We start from the raw sequence: 7,768 nt of genomic DNA on the forward strand, positions 1-7,768 counted from the left end.
AAAAAAAAAAAATTAAAATTATTGGCTACCTTGACTCTTGAGGGTTCTGTTGAATCTTGGCTTCCAAGATATTCCCCTCAAGTCCAGGGTTGAAGACGTAAGTGAGCTATCTATGTTACAGGATTCCAGTAAAAATGTCACCAGCCTACTTGTGTTAAAACAATTTGGTCAATGGCTAAAGGAAGGGGTATACACCTCATTTCATTTCTGTGGTTAACCCTGATCCTCATTCTTAAGAGACAAAATCCTGTATCTTGTATATTAATCTACCTCAATTAATAAAAAACATCTTCTATCTCTTCAGGCAAGACTTGAGTCTCGATTGCTGGAGGACAAGAAACTCTTCCCCCTCAGGATCAGCCTCAGACCATGATTCGGATGAAGGAAGCGCCCTGAGAACTGCCTTTCCCTCTAAGTGTCCACCCACCCACCCATCCCTTTAGCCCAGGACTAGCCTCCCCCCAGTTGCTGCCCACGCTCCTCCACTTCCTGCAGCCCTCGCTCCTTCATTCTTGCACTCACTGAGCACCTTGCCAGTGGCTAGGAACTGTGGTGACAAAAGCAAAAAGCCAGGATCCTCTTTGTCCTGAGGAAGGAACCCAAACTGAAAACCACCAAATCTAATGTATGATGGAATGAAACAAATGCCAAGCATGGTTCAGGTGCACTAATGTGGACACACAGGAAGGGGAGAAGGAGGTAGAAAGAAGGTTGAGAGAGCATTTGAGCTGGAAAGGGTTAAGTGGGAAAAAGCCAGGCAGAGTGTTCAGGTCTGCAGAAAGGGCAAGGGATAAAGGACCTAGTGTGAGCAGGCATGACAGAGGAAGGGCAACTGACATCTCTGGGGAATGAAAGGATGGAGAGGAAGGGGAGGCTACGATGGGGGTAGCGTCAGGGGGCATTCAGTAGCCAATGCAGAGTTGTAGAAGCCTTCTGAACTGAGCCAGTCTGGCTCGAGAAAGAGACTAGAAACAAGCAAATCCTTAAGAGGTCTCTGAAGTAGCCCAGAGACCAGTCAACAAAGTAAGAAGGGAAAGTTGGTGAAAATGAATCCAGTGCTCTCAGCTGGAATAGCCAGAGTGTACTAACCAGTGCCATTGATCAAACCAGCAGGACAGCTAGTTCCGTCCGTGGGCATAATGGGTGGGGGTGCTGCCAGCATCCATGAGTGGACACAGGCAGAGCCCAAGAGCCCATTAATGTTCCCCAGAGGCAGACAAGCATGTGGTCAAGAGCACAGTGCTCTCTGGAGCCAACTGCATGGCTTCAACGCCTTAGCTGCTATAAAAAAGTTAGTGATCCTGGGCAAGTTACTCTAGGCTTCAGTTCTTCACCAGTAAAACAGAGATGCTGATAAAAATCGTACTCACCTCATGGGGTTGTTGTAAATGCAAATAAGCTAATACATGTAAAGAGCTAAGAACAGTGCCAGGTACACAGTAGATGCCGTGTTTGCTCTTGAATTCCAAAGTGTCAATTGGCAAAAGGTGAGCAAATAACCCCATATGCTCATCTCTCATGCCATGAAACACTGTGCTTGTCCATCAGGAGACAAGTGGTCCCACTGGGCAGCTAAACCTAAGCCTTCCATGTCCTCAGACTATAACCCAGAATATATAAGACAATGTTTTCACAAATGGATTTCAGAAGAGTCCAAATCAAAAGGCCTTTTCAAGAGACTGTAAAATTAAACTCAGTCTTCATCATTCTCTCCTAAATCTTCCCTCCAGCAGCAACTGAGAAAGATGCTTCTAAGATATTCTCTGATTCTCTTCCTATTTCCTATTTAATTGCAGCTGAAATCCATCAGCTTTGCTCACCTAAGCAGAGAGCCTAAGTAAGTTACAGGTTCTGACACCTAGTGAGTTAAAGGCCTGATTCAATTCTGTCCCCACTGGTAACTTAGAGGAAATACACCCACGTGTCTCAGGGACATGTCACCGGCTGAAAGGTGGCTGCAAGGGTAGAGAAAAGAAGCTGACAGGAGTGATGATTTCACATTGTTGTGCTTAATCATCACAAGCCCATAAGTGGACAAGACTGCTGTTATCATTAGCATTTTACAAAAAGAAACGGGTTGTCCAAAGAGACTAAGGGGCCTAGGGTTAATGAGCCACAAGACAGGGATTAGAACTCATTTCCAGATACCTCAGCTAATGCTCTTTCCACTCTGGGACCAAAGAGATGACCCTCATTCCAAGACTGAGAGTGATAAACCTTCACGAAGTTTCCAGTTCTAGTGTCTTCTGGGTTGAGAACAGTAAATTTATAGAAGAATTCAAATGTCCTGGGGGTGAACTGAGAAGACATTGCTGAGATTACCCGATGGATCCTCCACCTTGTATTTTGGGACTTGCCAAGATATGATAGCTTTCCCCAGGAGTTAATCTTGGAAGTTGAGAAGTTGCCAAGACCCTGCCAGCTCAAAGACACGTTTTTAAATAAACTGAATAAAGTGTAGAGCAACGTCCCAGGAATGAGTGAGAGAGTAACAGCGGTTTACAAACATGGCAAAACTCGAGTCAACCAGCCACCCTCTGCTCCCTCCTCCCCTCTGAGGCTGGGTAATGTTTTATTTGGAGGCTCATCTGCCATCACTATATCAAGATGGTAACCCGTCATCCTCTCCTTTGCCCTCAGGACCGCCAGAATGGGAATACGGGCAGGTTGCCCCACAGAACGATAATGTCAAGACATTTTCCCAAAAATGTGTTCCCACCAGACACTGAAATTTCAAGTATGTAATTGAGCAACGCTGTCATTGCCTCACAGCTCTAAAACAACCCCACCGCTCCTCCCCAGCTCATCCCTCTCCCTCAAATCCTAGCCAAGGCTCAGGCCGGGAGCCAATCCCCTAATCCTGGGCCTTTCAGAAACTGAATTTTGAAAGCGCCCCAGGCCCGTCCCCTGCCCGGCCCCATCCCCACCCCCATTCCTCCAGGCAGGGAGAGTGAGGATCCCCGCAGGGCCCTAGGCGCTTTCTTATGTAAATGACCCGGCCGGGGCGAGAGCTTCGGTGCCCGGAGCTGCAGAGAGCTAGGTGGGCACGGACAGGTCCGGGCCTAGGGCAGGGAAGAAGCTGGCTTTCGGAACGACAAAAATCTCAAGGCATCTGGGAGTGAGGGGCTGACCCTCTCTCTAAGTACCTATTAGGAGCAGACTATAAAGTATCAAAGTCCTCCCCGAGTCGGAGGCTGGCCCTGGAGACGAGAGGCGGGGCGGTCCCGGGGCAGATCTGCGGTATGGGGATGGATAAACGCCCCTCAGTTCCGGGCGCCGCAGTTCCGGGAAGGGGGCGCGGCGGGCGGAGTTCCTCTGCCCCCTTCCCTTCTTCTCCTGTCGGCTTCTCCCAAGCCCACCCCCGCAGGACCGCGAGGAACGAGAAGGGGAACCGCTTGTGCCCTAAACGCGGTCCTTAAGCGCGCGGAAGGTGCCCGGCGGCCCCACGCGGCAGCGGAGCCTCCTCCCCCGGCCACGATTCTCCCCACGTGCTCTCGCCGGAACTCCGGCTGCCGAAGGGGGGCTGCTCCCACGTGGACCCAGCAATCTCGGACTACGTGCCGGGTGACCCGCCCCTCTAGAAACCAGAGAAAAAGGGGGAGGGGGAGAGAGCGCGCGCAGGACGGCAGGCAGGGAGAGCGCGGGCGGCGCGCGAGCCCCGGCGCCTCGCACGCGCGCACACGCCTGCCGGTGCCTAGCAGACGTGGCTCTTCGCGCCCACGAGTTTCCCGGCTGCCCAGACTTTTTACCGCGTCCTTGGCCCGGACTGGAGAGAAAGCGGGTCCCCGCAGGGTAGAGGAGGAGAGTCCCGGAGACCACGCAACTTTTATCGGAAGCAAGCCAACTGCCCCCGCCCGCGCTGACTTACCTTCTGCACTTGGTCGTGGTTGAGCTCCGTGAAGAAGTAGGCGAGCAGATGGGAGGCAATCATCTTGTCGCGGCCCGACGGCGCCGAGTTGGGAAACCGAGGCGGGAGTGTGTGCGGGGGAGGCGGGCGGCACGGTGCGACCGCTTTGTATCCGCGCTTGGCGGCCGGGCCGGGAGCGTAGAGTCCCGGCGGCACACAAAGAAGTCTAACGGCGACGGCCGGCCCGGCTAGAGAGGGTCTCGGATCTCTAGAGACAGGTTTTTGGAGTCACAACTGCTAGACGGCGCCTAAGTATCACTCCCAGCGACGTGTCCGGTTGTCCCACGTCAAGACGCTAACTTCGGCCGCGGGATCACTAAGGCTCAACTTGAGAAGAATCGCAGCCTGGCTCCCCTAGGGCGATCGGACCTCTGGAGCGTCCACGCGCGATGCTCCTGCCGGCAGATCTTCTTAGCTGGATGACACAGCGTAGCTAGCGGCGGCCCGGGACTCCTGCGCTGGAGTTTGGTGCAACAATGTGGCTTATTGAGGGGCTGCCGGCTCGCGGGCCGCCGGGTCAATGACGTGCGCACGCCCATTGGCTGCGCGGGGAGGGTGTGTGCACCCGCGGGCCGCCCGCCGCCGCCGTGCAGCCAATCAGCGCGCACGGCCCGCAGGCGCGGCCGCTGAGACACCCGAGCCGGCCGGCTGGGGAGGCGCGCCGGGGCGGGGGGCGGGGCCGGGCGCCAGGGATGGGACGTGTGGTCCGTGGCAGGAGGCTAGGGCGGAAAGGCGCATGAGCCACCGCCGCGTCAGGTTCTGCCATGGGTGGGGGGTGCATGATCGCGGACCCGGGGTGTGAGGCGACTGGAAAAACGGGTCACTGGACCAGCACAAGCCCTGTGAGGAGAGACACCATGTGGCACCTTGGGATCATGTGAGAGGCTCCCATTGCCGGTCACAAGTCTGAAGCATACTAGCTCTTACCTATTGTGCACAACCCGTCGGAGCAATGCTCATGAGAAGTCAGCCGCCTTAGCTGCTGCTTACTCTGTACCAGGCAATACGAAAGTGGCCCATTTAACTTTCACGCCACTGATAGGATGTGGGTTTTACTAACCCCGTTTTACAGTGAGGAACTTGAGGCACCGGGCCGTTAAAAGACGTACCCAAGGTCACACAGCTGATAAGAGGCAAATGGGGAAAAGAACCATGTCCATCTGACTTTAAGGCTCTATTGTCTTCCCCATTTTCCTATCTTGCGGCTGTAAGAGCCAGGGAAGTAGAAGGCAGGAGAGGAGCATTGTCTAGCTCTGGGACTGACGCCTGGGTGAAACGGGGTGGATGGTGAGTGTGCAACTGGCTGATCCTCGACGTGTGTGGGATGGGCTGGGGTGAGGCTTACAGATGCTGAGAGGAGTGGGAGCCCCAGCCACAGCTAATGCCTGGCACCAGACTCCATAGATAGATAGATAGATAGATAGATAGATAGAAAAATAGATAGAATGAAATACCGACTTTGGTAGACACAAGATTGGTGCCAGTGGAGAATGACATGCCTGGGGTTGGGCAGATCACAAAGGAGGGAAGGTGAAGGTCTACTTCATTCTACTGAGGAGTTTCTCTTTCTCACAAACAGCAGGGTACTATCCACAATGTGTGTAGACTTCTTACACAAGTAATAAATGCTCGTTGTTGAAAAATAATAATGTACAGATAAACAGAAAAAAACAAACAAAAGCAGACTCTCAGCAAAACTTCTTGAAAGCTATATAGCCTTGCCAGGTACACATCCTCACCCCTTCTCCTCTTTGGACTGGGTCCAAAATGCTTTTGTCGTAGTCACCATAAGGACCTACATGTTGACAAATCTTGTGTTCTCTTCTCTTCCCTGCCCTAGTCTTACTCCGCCTCTCGGGGATGTTGGGGATAGTCAATCACGTCCTCCACCTGGACACACCTTCTTCAGTAAGAGCAGGGACAGTGTGCTCTGCTGGTCTCTGGCTACCCTCACTCTGCAGGCTCCTCATACCCTGTTTTCCCTATTCTTAAGTGCCAGGGTATTCCAGGGGCTGAACTGGTTACATTCTGTCCCTAGATGATCCCTGAAAGCCCTGTGACTGTTATATCATCTACACACTGATGACTCACAAAAGTAAATGTACAGTGAGGACCTCTCCCAGAGCTGCAGACCTGTTTCTCCAACTGCCATTTGTCACCTCCACTGAAGTAATTAACATCGCACACTTAACATGTCGAAAGCTAAACTCGACTTTTCTTCCAAAATCTTTTCCTTCCCAGTTATCTCAGCAAATGGCATCACCATCCACGCTGCGTCCTCCTCGATTCCTTCCTGCCCCTCCCCATCACATCCAGTCACTCTATCAGCAAGTGATCTCCTCTGCCTATAACATAGACCCTGTACCTGCCCACTTCTCTCCTGTCCTTGGACACCTCCTATCCATGCCACCAATAACTCAGCCAGAGCCCATGCCACAATGTCCTACCTTGGGCCCCCGTTTCCATGCTTGCCTCCCTTCCCCTGGACCCCTATAATCTCTTCACTAAGAAGCCAAGTGACCTGTTTAAAATGTAAACCAGACTATGTCTTTCCCTGGCTCGAAGGCATTTGATGACCTCCAATCTTAGAAGAAAATTCAAACTCCTAGGTGTGACCACTAAATCTTTTGCCTCCCTCTCCACCCGTCCCATAAGACTTTCCCCAGTACTGCTTGGCATTCCCACTGGCATGCTTTCCTCAAAAACACCAGTCTCTTTCCCAACCAAGGGCCTTTGTTCATCCTTTTGCTTCTATCTGGAATATTCTTCTCCAGACCTGGCTCCAGCTGACTCTTTCTCATTGAGGTTCAGCTCAGATGTCACCTCCTCAGAGGGCTTTCCCCTCACCAGTTTATCTCAAGTATTCCCCAAGTCACTACCACTTGGCACTGAGAGATTTCCTCTTTATGCTCTATATGTTCCTTCTCTCTTCAGTAGAATGTGAGCTACATGAGGGCAGAGTCTGCGTCTGTGTTGTTCTCTCGTATTTTCAGTGTCTAAAATGGTGCTTGTCACATGCAGGCATGCAATAAATACTTATCACATTAATTAATAGAAGAAATTTTAGAGATAACTATTGTTCACATTTTGTATAGCAATACACATGCATATAGAGAGGGAGTGTATATTATTTCCCAAATCTTTTCCCACCTGTCTGTCTCCCCTAGTTCACAAACTCAATATCTCTCACCTGGTTGCCACAGCCTCATAACTGGGCTTCCCTCTTTCGTTATAGAGACACCATCAGTATTAGGATATCCAACAGAGATTCTTAAAGTGGAAAGTGGTGTAATCAGATTTGCTTTTGTAGGGCAATAGCTGCCCTCCGTGTGGATGGGCGACAGGAGGTCAGAGACCAGAGGCAGGAAGAGGCAGAAGCTGTGAGATAAGACTAGGACCCAAGCCAAGATGAGGGTGGAGCAGGGTTGTATGGGTTTAGATGTTGTGAAGTCTGAGATAGAATTGATGACTTTGGCTAGGAGCGAGGGATGCCTGCTGCCTAGAAACACTTGGAAATTTAATAGCCCAGTGCTACAAAACTCGTCATCCCCAGGCAGGTGGGACCAAAGCCAGAAGGGTCAGGTCAGGTATGATTCCTTCTCGACGCCATACTTTTAGTCCATCTTCTCCACTCCCCTCTCTGGTCCTATTTCATGGAGACCAGAGAATAATCACAAGGTGCCTTAAGTACATATTATCTCCTAGGAAGTTCCCAATAATCTGGGGAGGTGGTTGGAGTAGGTATTATTGCAGACCACAATTTATACACGACAAACCAAGGGGAGTTACCCACACAGGCTGTGGCTTGTTTCTTTGATTTTTCTGGCTTTAAACTCCATGCCTGGAGTTTATTATTTATTA

At 51.4% G+C, this 7,768-nt stretch overlaps 1 pseudogene; it reads right to left on the reverse strand.

Moving 5' to 3' along the window:
* LOC105821465 overlaps positions 1-4,688 on the reverse strand; it is a 24,491-nt pseudogene extending 19,803 nt beyond the window's left edge.
* Positions 4,689-7,768: the final 3,080 nt, after the last annotated feature.

The sequence above is a fragment of the Propithecus coquereli genome, unplaced genomic scaffold (genome assembly GCF_000956105.1).
Source record: "Propithecus coquereli isolate 6110/MARCELLA unplaced genomic scaffold, Pcoq_1.0 Scaffold578, whole genome shotgun sequence".
NCBI classification, from domain to species: domain Eukaryota; kingdom Metazoa; phylum Chordata; class Mammalia; order Primates; family Indriidae; genus Propithecus; species Propithecus coquereli.